The sequence below is a fragment of the Struthio camelus genome, chromosome 17, assembly GCF_040807025.1.
Source record: "Struthio camelus isolate bStrCam1 chromosome 17, bStrCam1.hap1, whole genome shotgun sequence".
Taxonomy (NCBI): Eukaryota; Metazoa; Chordata; class Aves; order Struthioniformes; family Struthionidae; genus Struthio; species Struthio camelus.
In genome coordinates this window covers 16,942,796-16,965,096 of record NC_090958.1, presented here as the reverse complement: position 1 = coordinate 16,965,096, position 22,301 = coordinate 16,942,796, and the positions used below count along the sequence as shown (strand labels likewise).

The following is a 22,301-nucleotide window of genomic DNA, read 5'->3' as shown; positions in this document are numbered from 1 at the left end:
ATGGAGTGGCATTGTGTGGTGCCGGGATCCCACCTCTCGGGGCTGGTGGCAGCGGGAGACTCGGCGGCAGGTCTTGAGCAGTTTGTTATACTTCAGCGATCTTTGAAAATTAGATTTAAAAGCTTCCACCCCTCCGCCCCCAAATGATCTAAAGCAGGATCACTCCCACCGCGGGGCCGTCAGTCACGTCTGCCTTGGCTGCTTGCTAAAAACAGGATATTTCAATCGATAGTGAGAGATGAGTAAAATAAAAATAGAAGCTTAAAGGCAATAAAACGGCAGGAAATCAGTACCAAGATGAAAAAAATGTGTTTATAATGAAGTGCCATGAAGGTAATAATTCAGACAGCCAAGACGCAAGTGAGTTTATTGTGTTGTAGACTAAAACACCACTGCCATCACCAGCACCGTTTTGGCCACAGCAGCCGGCACCGACGGCTGCAGCACCAGTTTAACCGCGCTCGAGGAGCACGTCTGCTCGCAGTAATGGTGACTGGTCTAGCTTCCCGCTTGGCTTTTACAAGACTTGAGGTTTCTCTGCAGAGTTCCCCTTCAGGTTTCTACTTCTTTGAGGCCAGGGTTTAAAATCAGGGTTTTGGTTCAGCCTGCTGGTCTCTGCGCAGCAGCAGGCCCTGAAGACGCGCCCATTGGCCAGCTACGCTCCCCAAATCCCGCAGCTGCTGCCCCCAGCAGCTCCTGTTCCCAAAAGGTAGGGCACAAAGCATCCCTGGGAACACCCTAAGCAATGGGAACCTTGGCCGGAGGGGGCGAGCCGGACAAGGCACCCAGGATCGGCAGCCTGCCCTGAGGGAGGCAACAACGGAGAGTACAAACAACCTGGTTTGATTTGTTTCCCCGTCTCTCTCTCTCTCTCTTTTTTTTTTTTTTTCCTTTTCTTTCTTTTTTTTTTTTTAAAGTTAGTCTGATTTAAAAAAGGCAGCTCGTTAAATTTGCAGCCAGGGCTCCTCTGACCTGAAAATAACCTGCCCTAGCCCTTGTCAGGGCAGAGGGGCCCAGGTTAATGGCAAACCAGGAGAGACAAGTATGGGTACTAACTGGATTCAGGGCTTGGGGAGCACCATGTCAACAGGGAGTCACGCTTTCAAACGCCTCGCTTCGAGGTCAGTGACACCTTTACAAGTCCTGAGACTTTACAGAAAAATCAAAGCTCACCCAGATTGCTTACTGTATTGCCAAACACCAAAGAGAGCAAACACTGCAGATATGATGCCAGCTACGGAGAGAAGAGAAAGCCCTTCTGGAAGCAAGGGAGAGACAACATAGCTTTGGAGAAAGGGTGTCAAGACATCGGTTGCGTTCCCAGCACTTACCCTCATCCAGCCCATTGCAAGGTCTCTCCTGTTACAAACAGCCAAAGACGTTTGAGCGGGGATGCGGAAGGTGCCAGGGGTTGCAAGAGGCCGGCGTTTTGACAGCAGGATGGATTTTGGCTGCCCAGCCTCAGAGCATCAAGCTGGACCTTTTGCAAGGTTTGCCAAACCCTGGTGGTCGCTGCAGCAAAGCAGGACTGGTGAAAACCCACAGCAGCTCGCACACCTGGACTTACTCTCCGCTTCTCGCAGCCAGAGAGAAGCGATAGTGACGCAGGGCTTTTTCAGATTTGCTGCTATTCCTGCTATAGCCAAGTGGCACATTTGTACAGACTCTTATTCAATTTATACGTAGAGCTGTAGTAACTGTGAAAGCCAGGCACATATTTTTATGCCTCAATTACTTTAAAATCAGGTTCTCAAAGCATCGTAATTAGGCTCCAGAGTCAATATCCTGCTGAGATGAGTCAGGTCCACCTCTGAGCTATTGTTTCAGGCTGTCTGAAGGCTAATGCACAGTTTGCTGCATTTCGTTCCGATCGTAACAGTTTCCTTCACAGCAATGATAAACTTCTTAAAGAAGTGCCCTTTTTTAAAGGGGGGAGACTATCCAGATCGGCAGAAGTGAACAGATCAAGAGACCCAGCAAAATATCAAACTCAGCCCATGAACTTGGTGTTTAGGGCAGGCACTTTGGGAGCATCAGGGTCAGTATCCCTGCTACGAAACGAGGTGGCAAAGGACTGAGGACAACTGGCATAATGTAATTAATGTCATTAATGTATCAAGGGTATTTGAACTGTGTTATTGGAGTCCCAGAGGTTAAACCCTGGCCAGCCTTGAGAGGCTGGCCCTGAAGAGAACGGGAGCTGGTCGTTACAGCAAAAATCCTGGCTCCTCTGCATGTCAGTTGGGTCCAGTGCAAGAAAACCAGTCACAGCGGTAGATTCAGGCTATAAAAGCTCCGTTATTGCTCTGTTCCCAGCTGTGCTGTTACAACTCTCCCAGCCATCACCTCAACAACTAATTTTTGATCAGCTCACATTCTCTGTGTGCAGGCTGCTGAACATAGATGCTTTTTAGGACTAAAATGAGCTAAACCACTGAAGCAACTATGCACCTCGTGTCAGGGCCGCTATTTCACAAATTCAATAGGGGAGAAATAAAGCCCTAGAAGCAGACAGCAATTGTAATTAGCTTCTCCTAGCCTCATGCAGGAGGTTCATTTGACACTATTAGAAAGTAAAAAGACTTGCCCCAGGAAAGAAAAACCGATCACGAGCAGTCACGCAGCGGCCAACGGCAGAGGCAGGCACCAGCCCCAGGACTGCGCTCCCGATTCTCATCGACCACCGCCTACTTGGGGCTCTGCTGCTTTCTCAAGTTGAGAGAAGTCTCCTCTACAAAAGACCATACTAATGAGCTGCAGATCTATACCCACCGCTTACCTACTGAACAATTTTCCTTGGAATATCTCCACATAGCTGTGAAATGAAAGATAATTAACAAAAACAACTAAGAAATCCAAGCCAAGCCCTTAACAATAAAAGGAGTAGCAAAGACATTACCTAGAGACCCCATCTACCTACCTAAAGGCTTTCTCTGGGCTCTTTACATCTCCTTTGCCCCCTCCCCCCCCCCCAACAGATGCTTCCTTGGAGAAAGAGCTGTTTGAAAGCTGTTAGCACCAGTCCCAACCATTCCAGAACGCTCGGGCCTCCGGGACGCAACGCAACGGCCGGGCTCAACGGCCCAGCCACCTCCCCTGCCCTGCTGAGCTCCTCAGAGGGAATGCAGTGGCCTCCCAAGGCTGCTAGTGCTGCATACATACAGCGCTCTGATTTATTTGTGCCATTGGAAGAGGCAGCGTAAACATAAAACAGATTCCTAGGAGCCAGAGTCAGCACTTTTTCCACAGGCAGCTTTGATGCTCACATCTTGATTAATGCGGCATCCTCCTTCCTGGCCCAAACGCAATCTTGCTCTGCCTTACCCACCCAGAGCATCACTGCTGCAAAGACCACTCCCCCAATCCGTCTCTTGCATCATATCACCTCTTCTTGCTACCTCTTTGCCAGCAGCTCCTCCTATACCATGAAAAACAGCTCTTCATGCTCACCCTCAGCCCCTTCACAGCCTGCCCCTGCCGTGGCTGCAGCTCTCTTATCCAGCACCAAACGGTCAACCCCAGCTCCAGACGAGCCCAGGCTGCCAGCCGGCATCCCCCCAAGCTTCGCCTTCCAGAGCGGCTCCCATTTGGTTTTGTCCACAGCGTCCCTACCTCTCGGGAGAGGTTCTTCATCAGCACGTGCCGCTCAGCGCAGTATGGGCTGGAGCAACACCGTCTCCTCCGATTGCATGAACGACTACATAAAGGACAAGGGGAAAAACACAATTTATGAGGGTTTTCCAAGCATATGAATACTGAGTGCTTGTATTTGACCATTCCCTTCTCCCCTCGCCCAAAAGTGATTTCTCCTGCATAGGCAATGGGATGTTTTCCAGGTAACGTTCACATGAAAAGTTTAAAACCCCCCCGAATTTCTATTCAGTAACTTTGTGGCTACAATTATTCACCATAACACCCCGTGTTACTAAAACCTGAAAACTCCTGATTTTAAGAAGCATGTCACTCCATCTTCTCAGCTATTTAGCACGCATGTGAGAGAGAGCTTTGAGTGTAATGTCAGTCATATCTGCTGACCGATAATTAAGCAGATAAAAATACCACTGATGCCTTGAAAAGTCAAGGGAAAGATTTAAAGCATGTTAAAAACGTACAGCTCGCACCATTACTGTTTAAAGGGTGCTGTGTCAGTAAGCGGCTCTCTCTGTAACCATACATCTTAACCATACATCGAATCTGCCACATCTTTTTAAAATTAAAGTTTTTATGCTTACACAGCCCAGTTTCAAGATCGGGTTTCTATCACATCTGACCATGAATCGGAAACTAGTGAGCGTTTGCTCACGTTGCAACACCACTGCACGTGGCTCCAGGCGCCCAGGTCGCTGCAGTGCACGGCCGAGTTGGCCAGCTGAGCTGGGGGAGCTCCCCAGCCGCCCGCCTTCGCCGTGTCTGGCTACAGCTCACACCACTGGCAGTAACAGAGGAAGCTCAGGAGGGAGGGAAAGAGGAGGAAGAAAATGCGAGCTTGCATGGAAAATGCTTTTCCTCCGGTGCAAGCCTCAGGGCAAACTCACAAAGGTATCGCAAATGCAGAGCGCGGTGCAACGGGCTGAGGACAAAACACTGCTCGAGGAGAAAGGCACAGGGAGCGAGTGAGTCGGGTTTACAGTACTTAATCTTTTTTCCATTATTAGATACAATTTGACGTCACTTATAGAATTTAAGAGCTCATTGTAAAGCAGACATTTATTACAACAGAAGGATGGAACCCATCCAAAGGCAATATAGCTACACTGCAGCTATTAAATCTTGTTATCGTTCACTGGGCAGCCAAATACTGGCTTGAAGAAAAAGAATAAAATAAAATAAAAACCACACCACACACACAACATTTTTCCTTAATTATTCCAGAGCATTGCACTGTTTCTTCATGCTTTCCATTCCTATTAACATTTGGAGAAACATTTGGAAAACTTCAGTCTCTTTCGTCTGCTTTATAAAATCATTTATAAATCATTTGCTACCGTGCAAAACAGAGAGCCCCCTCTATGACATGCTAACTTCAAGGGGAGCAGGTGAAGTCCATCAGCTGAACTCTGCCTAGAAAATTAATGTGTCAAGTCATGCCATGCCTGGAGGTTATGCAATAATGAACTAATAAAGAGAGCCATTAAAAGAGTTAATATGCACAGTGAAATCAGACAAGTTCTGAGGGAAAGAAAAACCAGGCTCTAATCCTTCTGCTGATGCTGAGGATAAAGCTGGTTATTAAAAAGAATCCATCCAAAATTAAAGGTTAAAAGTTTCCAAGTAGTCGCTGTGTTCTGCACAAACCGAGCAGTCACAAAACCCAGCCGAGCGCCCTGTGGCCTGGCTGCAGAGCCCGGCTTCCCTGCTCAGGCCGAGCAAGAGAAAACTGGGCAGACCCTGCTTTTAACAGCTTGCTCTTAGCCCAAATCTCTCCGCATTACATGCTGAAAACAAGTAGAAATTTTATATATATATATATATACACACACATACGTATGCGTGTGCATACAACAGTCCCCCTCTCCCCACTAGTTGCATGGGGAACTACATTAAAACTATCCTACACTCTATATTCTTTCCATTTTAAATCAATGACAAGAGCAGGAAGTTACAAGAGTTCCTACTCTCTAGTCTTACTGGTCACTAAGTATGCAAACAACAAATTACCTTTCCCCAGTCAGGGTTTTCCCTCGAAACACCCACCACCGCTGCTGAGGGTGCAGGGCTCTGAGAGCAGCCGGCGACCAAGTCACCCCGCAGGTCTTCAGGCCACAGCTGAGAGCAAACCTGGCCCAGACCCACCAGCTCAGGCTTGCTTTGAAAACAGATGGCCTTCTGGTTTAAAGCTGCTCAGGAAACTATTTCTCTTTTTTTTTTATGTTTGGGAATAAAGAGATACGCTCAAAGCTGAAAACACAAGGAATCTCGCAGCCTCCAGATTGTTTACAGAGGTAGACGGCTTTTGCTGTCTAACTGAAATGACTCTCGCTACAATTTAAGCCTATCTCTTCTTGTCCTTATCTCAGGAGAGGCAGCGAATGGTGCATTAACGGCTCTTCTGCAATAGCATTTTTCACATTGGAAGATGTGCACAGTGTCTCTCTCCCTGGCTTTCCTCTGGATTAAGCAACTCTAATTCTTTCAATCTCTCTCGCTCACGTTTCCCAGCCTGCCATTAACCCTTATTTCTCCTTCACCCTTTCTCCCACCGATCCACATCTCTAAGAGCGGTGCTGAGCCATAGCAGCCAGAAGAAAGGAGAAGGATAAATTTATATGAAAAAAAAAAATTATATGGACAAGAGTGCCATATGAAAAACAAGCGCCCCCGTACAACGTTTGCCAACAGGATAAGGCCAGTGATTGCCGCTCAGTCGGAAACCCATTGCAGCCTTTACCGCACCTCCATCACAGCAGCCATTCCTCATTTTATAGTTTACTCATGAGCCTTTGCACTCCTCTTTACCAAATTATAGCCCATTTCAGACTATTTCCTCAAGGTTATTTTGAATTCTTATCCTGTCCTCCAAACGCTTGCAGATCCACTAAACCTGTTTTTTGAGGCATATAATGTGCATTTGCTGCTTTGGCATTCAAGTCAGCTCTGGCCAGACTCCGGATTGCTTCCTTAGTAACTCCTATCAAACTGAGACATCAACAGCTACTCCCGTTTTTCAGTAGTTACAGCCTAGATGGAAATAACATTTTACTACCTCACTTATGCAAATATCATGCGAAAAAGGGAAAGAACATTCATAGCTGATTTAAAAAGACTATTTCATAAAGGGCAACTCTGCACGGTTGCAGAGTCAGTGTTACAGCACCGCAATATTTCACACTGGTTTCATTAGGCTGAGATTTGCCTTGCCTAAAGGCAAAATAGGGATAGAGAAAAGAAGTCCTACTCCAGAGGAGCTTATAACAGCACCTTAAAATCACGCACAGGAAGCAAAAACCTAAGAGAGAAACACGGCAGTGAAGGTTGATGAATAACGTCGTGACGGAGATTGAAAGTAAGAGGCCATTTTGCACAAGAGTGATAAACGTTTAATACCTCTGTTGCTTCTTTCATCCGTAACACCAACAGATTAACAAGGTTTCTGTGGCTGCATAATTTCTTTGGAGTTTTGATCTTGGAAATAATTACACTAAATATTTCATAAGTGCCTCTGAAAGTGGTGGGTTTTTTTGTTTTTTTTTTAAAGAAAAAAGAATTGCTAGCTGCTCCTAGATTGCAGCAGGGTAATGAAAGTGCACGGATAATCAATAACCACTTTCAGTTCATTATTCAGCACATTTTGGGGCTGGCGTTCTCTCTTTCCCTCCACAGCTCTGCATCCCACATGCAGAGTGATGGAGCGTTTCTAAGCCATCAGCTCTCACCGCTTCTGCGAATCATTCCCAATGCCAACCACACCGTGGCACCCCCAGCCCCTAATGACGCCTACGTGATTTATAGCTTTCCAGGATATTTGCAGCTGAGCAGATTGCAAGCTGAGGCAGGGGAGGCCAAACTGAAGTACATGACAGGCTGGTGAAGTTTCTCCTTTGGTCTGGATAACAGAAGAGCTGCATTTCCGCAGCAGTCCCCCGTGCACGAACGCAGAAGCACACACCAAGTGGTCTTGGAGCTTGCACTGAATTCCCCCCCAGGCTGGGCAATTCCTGTGGCTTATCCCTCAACTTTTAGACCACTGAAGAAAAGCAAAGCTTGTGTTCTCACAGAGCTGCTCTTTAAACCACCTCAATAGTCCCCTGGTTCACGGGCCACGGACCAGTCTGTTCCTCGCGAGGGGCCGGCTAACTCCAGCGGCTTGGGGTGGCCACGGGGCCGGGCCCTTTGCTTTGCCCCGGCCAGGCCTGCCCTCCCCCAGCTCCAGGCTCTGCACTGAGGCCACAGCTGCACCCTCCTCCCCAAACCAGGGCTTCAGAGGTTTCTCCAGGGCCTGAGGCCGTGTCTCCCAGGAAGACAAAACCCCACTGCACGCTATCGGGAGGAGCTCGATGGAGCAGTAGCTCTTCCAACGCAGCAGCCAGCAGTCGTGACCCAGCTGAGAAACCTTTCTGCGTGCTACTGAAAGAGATGCCTCTCGGTCACAGGAGGATTGGGAGAGAGCTTCTGGAAGCAGAAGATAGGCCCCCTTGAAGGAGGCTAACATCTGTCTCGAACTTCATCTCAGAGAAAGGGCATTTGCAAAACAACTGAGGCGGAAGCAGTTTTAAAGTGCTCAGAGAGGGCAGCTTCTCTTAAGAACTACACAAAAAACTATCGATCTAACTATTAAGACCCAAGTCCAGCCTAAGCGGCCCTTCTCGCTAACCCCAATGCCGACACGGTTATTTTCCATTACGCATCCAGGAGCCGTATACATCCAGGCCAAATTTCCCACAGAGTTCGCATAATGACAAAGAACAAATCCTGGTGCTAATGCTCCCTCTAACAGCACGGTGACTCATTCCTAGAGCTGCGCTGGCTGGCAACGCTTCCCTGCGCTCCTGCCCGCAGCGCGGCCGGCACCCCGCCTGGCCAGGGCCAGCGGCCGGGCGGCCACCTTGCCCACAGCTCCTCAGCCGGAGACAGCGCTAAACGCCGAGAGCCCATCGGCATCGCCCCAGCTCCCGCCGCCCCGGGAAAACCCTGCGGACTCACCTAGGCTGGTTGTTTGCAAGCTCCGTCTCCCCAGGGCGGACGGGATTTTAACTCTGGAAAGCGAGTGTCCGCTCACCTCGCGCTAGCCCTAACCCCTTCCACCAGGGCCATAACACGGATGAAGGTCAAAGTACACTGAAGAAAAAGTGCTAATTGTACTTCCCACCCCTGGCAGAGACAGGCTGCAGGAAAGCAGTAAACAGAAGCAGGACAACAGCCCCAACACCCAGGACGTGCTATGATCACTTAAAATACAGTCGGAGCTGGAAACCGAATCCAGGACTCAGGAGAGGGAAAGGCACATGGATGAATCCACCAGACCACGTTCACCTCCCAGAGCACGAACAGAGGGAGGCAGAGGTGCAACGCAGAGGCAATTCCTCCCTCCAGACAATCCAAACCTTCTGATTTTACAGGGTGGAGTTAAACCAGAATCTGCATGAAGCATTGCCAGCAAAACTTTGCCCCAAACTCCCATAAAATCCTGATGCATTAGTTTAGCCAGAAACTTGGGAAAAACAATATTGATTGGTGCCATTTGTGTGAAAATAACCAAGGTTTCATGGCAAAGAAACAGAAGTAGACACACTGTTTTATAGGCACAATGCAGGAGGCAAACTGAACGCGCCCTTTGCGGTTAGATACAAACTGGAGAGACCAAAGATAGAAAACACAGGAGGCAGTGTCACAGGGTACTGGAAGGGAAAATAAAAGTCAAATTATAACTATACGTTCAATTGCAAGCAGACCCTAGACAGGGAATTTAAAAAGCCTCCACAACAAATAACTGCAAATCATTTAAAACACTCGTTAAAAAACAAAATCACGTATGTCATTTGCTTCCATCTCCTTGGTAGTTCTGGGTTTGGTTTTTTGTTTTTTTTTTTTTCAAATCACCTCTTCAATTCCATTTCTGCACGTACCAAGCACTTTCTCAGCAGCCCTGGTATCTCTCCACTGCCAGAGCCATCCATCTTCTGATTTCCCACAACACAGAGAAACCGTCATGAACCTCAAGGCAGAGGACACCTGCAGTAAAGTCGATCACAATAAAATGCCCAGGTGCAGAGACAGATTTGGACTCGAGAAGGCTGATGACACTGCACAGAGTGACACTGCCACTCCCAGGAGGGAAGCCAGCTGCACCTCCGAGTTCAAAAAAAGCTCATACAGAAGTTAAATACACAAAATACAGCGTGTTTCCGCATAAGACTTACAAATCCTTCTCTAGATTGACCTTAGGGCCGGCTATACAGCCTCCCATTTGTTTCCTTCTCTTGCCATGCAATTCAATTATTATTTACATCAGTTTGCAGCAATCAAATTAGTTGTAAATCAAAATGTGATACGATCAGAAAAGAAAACAGCACCCTCTAAAGACACCTTGGCACCTCCAGTCAGTTGGGATACCGTCGGTCCGAAGCCTCTTTCGGGTCACGTCGCGGCAGCCGGCGGGCAGCCGGGCGCCCCGGGCAAGTGCCCGGCGAGCTGCTGCGTGCCAAGTCGCCAGCGGGCTTTCCCCGAGTACTCCAAAAGGGAAGGACAGGGGGAAAGGGAAAATTAGGGGTTCACCTCAAGCCGAGGACCCAGAGCGCTGTTGAAGGAGGAGCACGCAGGCCCCAAGGTAGGTTCTGGCGAGAAAAGAGGAAATAACGCCGTTCGACCGAGTCGCCCAACGTCAGGACGCACGCACGGAGCGGAGAGGGGCTGCTCCAAACATCCAACAGCAATCAAGCTCGGCAGGTGCCCAGCTGTACTCCCTGCAAGGACCTCGCAGGGCTCGATACCTTCAGAAAGCTTTGCCGTGGCCTCTGGAGCTAGGGCGGTTATCATTAGCCCTCATTTGTGGGGGAAACTGAGGTACAGAGAGATAAGCGATCTGGGCCAACATCCAGAACAGAGCTAATGACGGCGCTGGCTCAGGACCTGCCACCTCCCTTCTTCAGCTTTGGCCCCAAAGTCTTTTTTTTAAACAAAGGGAGTGGGAAAGCTCGGGTAAATCAAGTTTCACTGATAACTGGAATAATTAACAAAGCAACGCCCGTATACCACTTACCAATAACGCAGAAACACAGCCAGCTGTAGGCTAAAAACGTAAAATAAATTTTATTGCCTATTACCACTGCCTTTGTATCCATTAGTGATTTCTGTGGAAAGTAGAGTAATTCCTGGAAAGTATCACAGTTACTTGATTTCTCCAAGAATCAGCAGGTTTGCTGCGCACACCCCAGGCCTCCACCACTGGCACACAGGCAGGGCCAGCAGCCACAGCAAAGCTCTAAAAAGCTTCAAGAGCTTCTCTTTAAAGAAGCACAATCCCTGAGCTCATACCACAATAGTATCAGGTGTAATTATGTTGTGTTCAGAGCACAACACTGGCCTTAGTATCTTGGGAATCAAAGAAGAGTCTAACTTTCCAGCTGTCAAATCCACAGGACAAAACTCAGGAGCAATTTCTACCTCATGTTTTAGCCTTTTATTCTGGTTGTTTAGCTTCTGAATTCCTCTCCATGGCATCTCCCCACTCCCATTTGTTTCAAAAATCCAAGCTCTAACTTAGTACTAAGACTACAGGAAAGAAAGCCTTGTTGCAGCCTCACCCTGCCAAGGGGGCAAAGCACAAAGCAGTCAGCATCAAATTGGACCAGTTGAGGTTTCGGGGACTCTGCAGGCCTCGCTGCACCGTGCACATCCGCTCTGCCCGTAAAAGCGGTGAGAACCCTTCCCCAAGCAAGGCCAATCCACGCGGAGCAGGCGCGCTCATAGGGCCGCCCTATCCGACTTCTGCAGCTCCTCATCCTCATCTGCCTCATGATTCTCTCCCGGGTCTTGGCCATCGTTTCATGCCTTGAGAACATCTTTGCTCTCGCTAAGGTGGCTCCAGGTGTCAGTGTATCAGAGAGCAGGAGCAGGGCACGGCCTTTGCGAGAGCCACACATGTCCTTTGTTAAAGGGCGTTACAGCTGTATTTACATCTGACATAAATCTGCTTTGTAAACAGTGACCTGATTCCGAATCTTAGATTGCAAGGTTAAGACTGCACGTGTATGCTGGCCCTGACGGATGGTACCAGAGCCGCCCGGCCTCCAGCAGAGACACCACTCACATACAAGTGACCCGTCTGCTGCAGCTTTGCCAGCTCCCTTCCCTCACTGCTCACCCTCCTTGCCCACTGCCAACTCACAGGATCTAAAATCCTCTGGAAAAGACACACGGAAGTTCAAAACCACCAGAAGCTGGAAGTTTTGGCACCTCCGGAAAGCTTTAATAGCACCTTCCAGATAGAGGAGCCAAAGAGCTTGAACACTTCAACTTTGATCATGACATGGCACAAAGAGAGGAATAAAGACATGAGAGGACAAGTATACCCAGGGATAAAAGTTACTTACGTTTTACAGACAGGTAACACAAGTGTCTGAGGAACCCTTAAGTTCCCAGTGTATTTTGGGCAAAACAATCCAAATGCTTGCGCATAGTCAAATCAGAAATCAGTAGCTGGAATTGAAAGCAATATACAAGCTCTCGCTCCAGGCACCAGACTGAGCTTTTCATCTCATTTCTATTTTTCTATTTGCTGGCAATTGAGAACACCATGACAAAAAAAGTCAGCGCATTAAACCTGTTCTTAAAAGTCTTAAGCTCTTATATATGAAGTTGGTATTATCAACAGAGTCTGTAAATTGCAGCTAACGCATATAAAGGAAACAATCAAGATATAACTCCAATGTAATCTCTGTGACTGTAGTGACTTGATTCAGAAGTGTTTTCCAAAATGTTAATTAATTTTTAAAAGAAGGGATTAAAGGGGTTCTCAATTAATAGAATACTTTCAGGAGACAAGCTGGAGAAGATTGCCCATTTTATTAATATAGCAATTTAACAGCTATTCAGCATCTAATAACTTCTCATTAAAAGTCAACCCTCTCCCTTCTTCAGCAGATTAGCTACACATCTGTCAAACACAATATAGCTTCATTAGCCTAAAAAGTTCAATTTCTGTTTTCCCTCAGATTTGCTCTTATTTTTGCTATATCAGTAAACTAAAATCCAGAATTTCAGCAAAGTCAAACTTCAGAAATCGGTAACATAAACACTGTATTGGCCTTTTAACAGTTCTGGGTAGTATTTTGAATATATCATCCCCAGCAATGCTAATTACAGTAACAGGTACAGTCAACTGGTGCAAGAGTCCTGCAGGAAACCCCTGGGGTCTGCCCACACGCATCAGGAAAGGCTCTTCCATAAGCTGGACATCATCTGGAAGAGCACACAAACGCTGCCTTTTCCTGACACCCTTTCCACTGACGGACTACCCGACAACTCCTCGTAGCCCAAGCTGCCTGGAACTGGAGATAGAGCTCAGAAGCAGACATACAGCGATTTCTACATTCACCATGGGGTTCAGTACCCATTATAACCCTGACTTTTCAGATTAAATACGATCTTCACGGATATAACACACTGAGAAGCATTGCTCTGGGTGGTGGTTTTTGACAGCAAGGACACGTTCAACCTGCCCCAATGGTCCACAAGCCTCAGAGTGGGCCCTGTTGCCTGTGAGATAACTGCCACGTTGCCAGAGCTAAAACAGGACAGCAGTGACAGGTCCATGTCACCATACACACAGCAGAGCACTGGCAACACCACCCTCAACACCTTTAGAGAGATGTATACCCAGCTGCATCATGAAAACAGACAGGAGACACATCAGGAGAGAAAAGGGCAACCCCCAAAAAAATCATGAGTCCAGCAAGAAAGATTCAGCGCTGTTCGTTTGTTTGGTTTTTTTTTTTTTTTTTTTATTTTATAGTCCAACGACTGGGCTCACAGCATGGGGAAGGAGATTTTACTCAGCAATGCTGAGCTAGACCAGGCTCTTCGGGGTCACAACTAGATTTGCCCATGAGATACACTGACTTTCTGCTTTAGAGATAACCACTGTTGAGAAGAAGCTACTGGAACTTAAGCAGGGGAAGAGTAAAGCAATCCCAGTCCTTCTATGGTTGTGTCACATTGCTAGGCTCAGCATTGCCAAGCTGTTTCTAGAAACTGGGATTGTTTTTATTTTTTCCCCCATATCCCAGGCAGAAAAGAAAATGCTGTGGTATCTTCAAGTACTTAATGCCCCAGCCCAATGTTAACTGCAGGGACGCTGCCTCTCTAAGGAGGCTCAGTACGTGGACCTCACTGCTGGGGTTCAGCGGCTACAGCGGCAGCCCTCATCTCACCAGTGTGAGGACGGCCCCGCACGAGACTGGGACAGCGGCAGACCCGTGCATGGTGTCAGCTCTCATTACTGCGACCTAAGACCTCAACTCTGTAAGGAAACCATGCAGACGATGACGGAATCCATCTGCACGGATCGCACTGCAGGATCTGAGCTCGAGGAAGCCTGTTTAAAAGATAACGGAAACTGAAAGAGGTTACAACTAAGGCTAATACCACCCAAAAGCTAAAGCAAACAAAAACATTCCAGCCTGATAGCCTTATCTGCAAAGACTATCCAAGTGTATTTAAGCACATAGCAGCCTCGTGCACAGACTTAAATAAAGGGGACACCTTTAGCCCAGCTCCTGGTGTTGCAATTTTAAGGAACAAAACCAGACATCAGTAGAAAGGAAAGTTCAGGATATATATGGCATCGGTTTCCAAGAGACTATTCCTCGTGTCACTTGAGACCAAGTTTTTAGCCAACTTGGCAGAAAATAGACAAGCTGCAAAGCTATCCTAAAAATACCAGTCTTGCTAATTACAAGAAAGAAAAGCAAAGCATAAGCAATGGCAGCATGAACAATGCATACTTACAGTGACACCCTATTAATTTTTTTAATACATACACCATTTCTAAAATACTGTCATAGTTGCTCAGCTGTGCCATAGATGTTTTTAATTTTACCATGCAATTAAGATACAAGCCAAGCTCATCATAAATTGATGACTTATGGCTTCATCTGTGTGATTTACTACTGTTTGTCCTCCTCTGGCTCTCTTCAGCAAGGCACTATGAAGTTTTCAAATTCTGGAAGTCAATTGCTTATAACACTAACATTTCTTACAGGCACATTCATAACACACCCAGCTGCAAGCAGGGCACCAAGCCAGGGTGGGACGAAAAAGAAATACTAGAGGGAGATTAGGGGGAAAAAAAAAAAATTGTCATTGTGCATCAGCCCCAAGATCCATCTCATCTGGCTCTGCCTGATGGCAGCTAGCACCAGATGCTTCAAAGGGTGCCCCAAATTCACACAAACAGGTAGTTATATCATACCTGCCCATACAGGAAGCTCCTCCCAAACCCCAGGCAGCTAAGGGCAGGCTTACATCTCAACATAACATGCGATAAAAAGCTCTGTATCCTACTGGGAAGGGAATCCTGCTTGAGGGATAACAAGGCACACGATAGCTAGAAGCAAAGGGAATTAGAGCATCGTTATCTGGGCAAGGGCAGAACTCCAGACCCGAAGCGGGACCTTCACCTCGCGCAGACCAACAGCTCCCCTGGAATCCACGCGGCTGCCACAGCCTACAGCAGGTACGGACCTCGCCCCCACCTCTGACCTCCGTTGGAGGCAATTCCTTGCAAAACCAAAGCAAAGAGGAAAAGGTGGCAAGAAAGGGCAGAGAAGGGTAATTTGAAATTATGCTTTTTGGAAAGCGCGAGGTCAACATAAAATAAGCAGTCCTGACCACTTCCCTGGCTGCTTTTCTGCAGAAGATGAGTGCTCATACGGTGCACACTCGCCACCGGTAACCACAGGGCTCGCACAAGTCAACAGTTGTAAAAACTTAGTGTTGTCACTAAAATCAGTCAGGATGACTCACGGAGCCTCGCTGAGGACTTTTATTGTTATGCAGTCACTTTGCACCCTAAACGTTCAAAAATACTTTGAGTGACAACAATGACAATGGAGCATAATAGCCATAATTAACTAAAGCAGGAGAAGACTTTCAAGTTCCAAACTAACCAGAATTGCTACTCCAAAAATGAATGAAAAATAAGTTACGCAGCTGATCCTAACTGGTTACTGAAACTGGGAGAGAAAACCAAAGCTAAGGGGATAGCCACCACCTCCTGCGAATTCACCAACAAGATCCCAGTAGCCCTGTCAGGAGGGAGAGCAGGAGCAAGCGTTTTTCAGAGGGCTGGTTGTTTTGATTATGTTTACTGATAAATACAATGTTGCAAGTATCTCCTATTTACAAAATAAATAAACTAACTGCATCCAAACCTAATCATTGCTTTCTCAAACATAGGTTAATGCATTTTTTTCCAGCAGGGCTAAAAAGAAAAAAAGGATGAAGGCAAGCTTTGAAAGCAGCTTGACAACTAACCGATGGCTTACGTTTTGGAAAGTTTTCCATCTTCCATTTTGTACAACTGAAAATAGCTGCTTTAGGACTAAACCCTCTTATAGGGAGTGAAAGCACCACTAAGAAGCTGATGCGAAACTCGCTTCATTGACTTTCGCTGTTGGAGGACAGAGAAAGGCAGAAAGCAAGAGCATGTAAAAAGAGACAAGCGCATGGGATTTTCTTTAATCCAGTCTGTCATTTGCACTAGGTTCACAGTGCAAGAGGTGACAGCGAAGGGTAAAGTGACTCGGTGGCAGAGACAAGTTGACATCACACAGCTATGGAGAGTGGGGCGGAGGGGCTGATACCCAAAGCCCGTCCTGAAATACCTTTTCTGAGCAACCTTTTCTAGCCGGAGTTAGCAGCTCTGCCACCCTCCTTTCCCCACTTTTTTCCCCTCTATTTCACGGATTTCCTTTGAAGCACCTGGTAAGCATCTCTGGACCACCCCACCGGACCTCTGGCCACCCAGGCCAGCCGTGCTCGGTTTGTCCCAGAGGCTCTGGGCCTGGCACAGTCCATCTCACAAGTTCAGCTCACAGCAGTAGCAATGGTCAGTGGTTTGCATTAAAAGGGCTGCGGAGAAGAGCGAGACTTGTTAAGCTAATCAAATCAAAGCTAATCAAAGTCAAATTTAGGACAAGCACTACTGTCTCTCAAAGCACCAAAGTGGGCTACAATCTTTATTTAGGACTAAAGCCAGTAGCTTTCCCCTCGACAACGGACACCACGGAAACTATTCTCCTCGTGGAGTTTATTTTGAGCTGAAAGTATTTTCCAGTTTCATGCTGACAGACAGGATAACTACACTCTGTCATAGAATAATGATTGAATTTTCAAGGCCTGATACAGGAAAATAGAGAGAGCTAGGCTTTCCTCTCCATGTTATTTGGTCTTGCAAAAATTTTCAGACTTTCAACATAAGGTCATCTGCTCCATTAGCACAAAAGGAGCAAAGTAAACGGGCCACAGCTTCTATCCTATCTATCATCCCAGGTGAAACTGAGATAATCAGATTAACCAAACAGTTATGATTTGACCATATCCAAAGGAGAAGGCAGTAATTTTCTGCTGCTTCTCCCCCCTGGCAATCACCCCGGAGATTTTCAAGAGAACTGAACAGTACCAGCCTCTCAAACATTTCCCAGCACTGAACTCCTCTGGGACTCAAGGCCAAATTCCTTTAGCCTCTCTGGAAACCCTGATTTAGACTGTCACATTTATTGGAGAAAACGTCTTGCTAAAACGACATGGCAAAAGCATGCCAATACCTCTGGTTTTATTCACTCCCCCTGTGATAAATACTCTTGCGAATGGCTACAGAAACCCTCCTGGGAGAGGTTCTATCACTCTCTTCACCCAAACCAACATGCTCTGGTGCAGCACGAGGTCAGATTGTAAGGGTAGAAAGGAGGATGATTTTCTGTGTTCCTCTAGCATGTTCCACCCCAAGAGGCCCAACACCTCGTGTTTCAGAAACAGTGCCAGACCAAGGGCAATGGGAGCGTCTAGGCAGAAGGCTAAAGAGCGTGAAGAGCAGATTAGAGTAAACCACAAAGCACACGATTTGCACAAAAGGAAATCCCACCCAGCCCTCCTATTTATGGTTTGAGGTGCCCTAGGACCAACGCTTAAATTAACACCTAAAGTTGTACTCAAAATGAAAGGGGTTAATTAACTAAATGCATATATACTCTTACAGTTCAGTCCTTACACTTAAGTACACTACTACAATATCTGCAGTCTGCACTAAGCAGCTCTTTGGAAGCAGCTCTCTAAGGCAGTAGGTCAGATGAGCGCGCACAAAGCCGTGGCAGCAGCAAGGGCAGCTCACTCACAGTTCTTCAGCTGTTAAGGTGCTTGATAGTACTTCTAGATTAAAAGCCTTGTTCGACACCCACAACAATCAGTCAGTGGATACCGAATACTTTTTCTGTGAATGGCAAGTTGATGGTCTGCAGGAATGCCAAGTGATGTGTTTTTTCTCCTGTATGATTTGTTGACATCACCAATCCTATCTGCAGAGTTAAGAACTCTGCTGCCCAGGCTGGCGTTTTCAATGTCAAGACATTCTGCAGAAGAGAGCACTTTGCCTTGAACTAAGGAGAGCTGAAGGAAGCGTCAGCAGTTTTTATTGTAAAATGCGTTTAGCTTTGTGCACAGGGCTGGGAACACTCTCAGCTCCCTTAGGTGTTTCAGCATGCGCCTGTTCTTCTGCAAAAGGTGGCAGAGACAGGGCCTTTCATTTGACAGAAATGTCCTTCCAAGGATGGGACATGGGAGTCCCTCTCCCCAGCAGTCCCATCCCTGGTGCCATCACCAGCATGTTCCATGCACCTGGCCTCCTGGCCACGTGCTTCACCTCAAAGCCTGCCTGGCAGCATCAGCTTCTGGTGGGTTCTGGCTTTATCTTCTTACCTTGCAGGGATGGGGAAGGCATCGGCTTGGGCTTGAGATTTCTGTAACTGGCACTCCTAGTTACTGTGGCTTTAGACACTATACATGCTAATATCATTCCCCCCCCCCCTCCTTTCCTGAAGGGTGATTCAGGCACAAAATTAGCACGAGCTAGGCAATATAGAGGGTGACTGTGCTGCAGTCATGAGGGTTACTACACACTACCCAAGCCCGTGACATTTCCATAGAAACCAGAGTGGGAAAGAGAAAAACCTCAAAAAGCTGACAAGATAAAAAAAACCACCACACACATGGTGAAATAAGCAATTCTAGAGGGAAAAAGTATACACGTGCAAGATCCTCTCCAGCTCTCCAGAAGATCAGGCGTTCAGAAGCAACAGTGGTGCCAAACGGAGGTCAGCAAAGCTTTATTGGACCCACGTGGCTATGCCACCAACATGTCTAACGCAAGCACTGACCAGCCAGAACATTCAGCAGAAAAGCACATTACAGCGGCAGAAAGGACAATTCTGCTCTTTAGAAAACATCAGATCAAAGTTCAAGGAGTTCTGGGTTTTGAAGTCTTGGCTATTAAGAGCTATGACATGTTTTCTTCGGCACGTCATTAATTTTGTCCAGGTTTCAGTCCCTCGGGCTGTCTGATGGGAATAACTGTACTTACCCAGCGGGGACATTTCAGAGGACAAACTTGTATTACAAGCAACTTTCTTCCCTGTTACTTACAGGGATGTTCTTGCTGTTAATGCATCATTATATAAATGCATTATATAGGATATATATAAAGGACCTTTCTTAACTTTTTCTTAGGTCAGGTAAAGCCTTCCAGAACATACATTTTCCTCATTAGCAGGATCAATTAAGGAATAAATACTGGAATGTGCAAGAGAAACGATTGACTCTTTTGGTCAAAGAGCACCCCTCCAGCGAGGAGAAAAGAAAACAACCCACAATAAAAGCAAACATTTGCAGTTGTAAGTTAAGAAGCCAGCAAAAAGGAGTTCAAACATGTTCCGTTACACACTTGCTTATTCCACAGAAGCGATTCTGTGCAACAACAACAAAAGAAAAAAGCTAAGCAATGGCTTTTAAATAATTCAGGATGCTCTGCTCTTTTTCTGGAAAACTAGTCAGATTCCAGTGCTTGGCAGAAAGCAAGCCAGCTCTTCCAGGAGAGACGCGAACACGCATGGAGGGAGGCTCTTTGTAACAAACTGAATCGTTCCGTGAGATGCCTGATGCACCTCCAAATCCTCTCCAGAGAGGGGAATACCATTCAGAGCTTGTCCGGTGATAAACTCAACTGACTACACACTGCAGCGCCTTTCTCCAAAAGCCAGAATTAAAATCCAAGCCAAATTCCATAAAGTTTGGGAGCAAATCTGGCCATAACCGTTGTCCAAAAGGTCAGTGATGTTTGGCTTGGGCTCGTTGGCAGTTCGAACAACCGCACTGTGCAGAAATCCCCTCCATGAACAACGGCTTCACGCAATTAAAAAACAAACTTGCTTACCGTGACCCGAGGCGAAGCTGTCTGCAGTCCTTAGAGCCCAGCCGTTGCGCTCAAGCAGCCCACCTCAATTTGACGAGGCTTGCTCCAGGCGCGCGCGAGACACATGCAGGCTAGCGGGCGCAGCTCACGCCGCTGCATCGTCGCTCTCCTCTCGGCTCCGCGGCCGTGGTTCTGCGAATCACGCCAGTCGTCGAACGGGGAACTACGCGGGCGAGAGTGCAACGGGTGCATCCTGCTCGCCTACTACGGGCGCGATGCGACAAGCCGATTGCCCCCGTTTTTCCCTTTAGTAAGCCAAAGCTTTACCACTAACATCTTTCATATATAGCACATGACTCGCTGTTTAGGAAAAAAAAAAAAAACACAACCACTTTTTGGGTCTTGAAAGATGCCTTGGTCTGACAGATTTTTTTTTTCCCCCTAGAATTAGCTTCTAAATATATACTCTATCTACCACTTCATCAAATGCACAGCTAAAGACACTAACAAGTCAATACATTAAATGGTTTATCTGGTTAGAGCTTTTACAGCTACTTAATAATGAGCTCTGGTAACTGCTGCCTCTGTGTGTTTATTATTGTAAGAGAGTCTTTGTAAAAGATCTTTGTAAGAGCTCAACCTTTCCTTTCAACGGTATAAAAATTCCACGCGCCAGTCAATAACATCATTAGCAAGAAACTGAAAAAAGAGCAGCAGAAGCTATAAAATACAGTAAATTACATTCTGAGAACAGTTTTACTGCCACCATATTAAAAAAATCCTATTAAAAATTCACACATGGAAAATACTAAAATAAACACAGACAAAAAGCTGATCTGGACAGGAGATAGAGCAAATATGTTGTGTTCTCTGACAAGCAGGATAATAAAAGCCGAATGGTAGACTAGAGCCTGACCTTTAAGGGTCAGTCACATTTTCCATGCGCTGTTAAATATCGCTTGCAAAGGTGGGGGGCGGGGGGAGGAGGGGAAATCAATTCATAAAAGAAAAAAAAAAACAAAAAAAAAGTCAGGGTTTACATAAAGTAACCAGCCAGGAACTAGTATTTTGCAATCAGAGCAAATCTCGCATTACTTATCCGGACAACAAGAAACTTCAGTGTCACTCTGCCAATGTTTTGGCATTTAAAGGTTTTGCACTTCACGCGCAGTTTGAGCCTCGGAGGAAAGGGCCAGGCACTGCCACAGCGCCGAACCCCACGCGCTCCTCCCCGTCCCGAGGGGACGCGCTGAAGGGCACAGCGGCAGAGCGCGCCAAAAGAGCACAAGCGTTTCTTTTGCCAATAAAAACAACACTCCAAACCAGGCTAGAGATGCAAACCCAACCCGGACCGCGAGCCTGCTGCCTCGGCAGCAAGCCATTTGCCCTTTCGCTTTAGCTACCCTCCCGAACAAAAAGCCACCAAAGGACGGTGACACGCGGCCCCAGCGCCCGCGCCGCCGAGCCCCCACCCGCGGCGGGACAGCCCGCTTCTGCCGAGAACAGCTGGTTATTGCAATTCCACCTTAAACCAGAGCAAGCCTGAAATTTAGACAAACTTACTACAACCCTATTTGGCCCTGCATGATGTGTGTGTGGGAGAGAAGAAAGAAAAAAAAAAAAGCTACTTATTCTCAGGCATATTTCAAAACAACTCTTTGCCAGAGCCAGCTGAAAACGTGATGCCGCAGCTGCCTTTCCCGAGTGGGGGCAATACGGCGCGGGCACCGGGGCCAAGGTCCCACGGCGGCCCGGACCACCACGCCGGCCTCCTCCGTGCCCACGCGCGGCAAGGCTTCCTTCATCTGCCGGGTCCGGACAGCGGCTCCTTCCGCTCAGACACCCGGGAAGGTGAAAGGAAAGGAGCTGAGAGAGAAGCTGGGGTAGAAGCAGAAATAATCAGGATGCCACAAACCAAACTGAAAGAGTAGGGGAAGGTTTTAGGAGCCCGCCTCGCTAACAAAACATTTCTACTCTAAAGCTGCTCTTTAGCGAGCAAACTCGGCATCGAACCGAGGGAAAAATTAATTCCCAAACTCAACAAGCAAGCAGCAGCTCCCTTTACTCCCGTCCCCTCAGCTGTACCAGGTAAGGGCACCTCTGTTTCCACGTACGATTCAAAAACCGTCGGAGGCGTGCCTAATTTAACGCTAAAACAGAAATTCAAGACAGAGGAGCCAGGCGGTGCTCCACGTGCGGCACCAACGCAGCCGCGCTGAAGCGCTCTTTGAAAAGTTGGGTTTTAGGAGGACTTTTTTCCAATTTTTTTTTTTTTTAAATGAGCAGCTTTTTTTTTTTTTTTGCCCCTCTTTCTACCAGTTACTTAAAACACAAACAAAAAACACAAACACACAAACCAAGTCCTCGTGACTAATCCTTAGCTTTGCCAGCTGACAAAAAA

At 47.0% G+C, this 22,301-nt stretch overlaps 1 protein-coding gene across 23 annotated transcripts in view; it reads right to left on the bottom strand.

The window, feature by feature from the left end:
• The window catches only part of PITPNM2 (phosphatidylinositol transfer protein membrane associated 2), a 138,293-nt gene that overhangs the window by 71,863 nt on the left and 44,129 nt on the right, over positions 1 to 22,301 (bottom strand). For 3 of the 23 annotated variants that reach the window (XM_068911323.1, XM_068911343.1, XM_068911330.1), the window contains exons 1-2: positions 19,922 to 20,233; positions 3,613 to 3,697 (exon numbers count right to left, since the gene is read on the bottom strand). The exons of 4 other annotated variants lie outside the window; for them this stretch is intronic. The gene's annotated coding sequence lies outside the window, so the exon portion shown is untranslated. Of the gene's footprint in view, positions 1 to 2,587; positions 2,732 to 3,612; positions 3,698 to 19,921; positions 20,234 to 22,301 lie in introns of those variants that run through there. 16 more of the 23 variants (XM_068911332.1, XM_068911334.1, XM_068911346.1 and 13 more) reach the window with 8 other exon arrangements.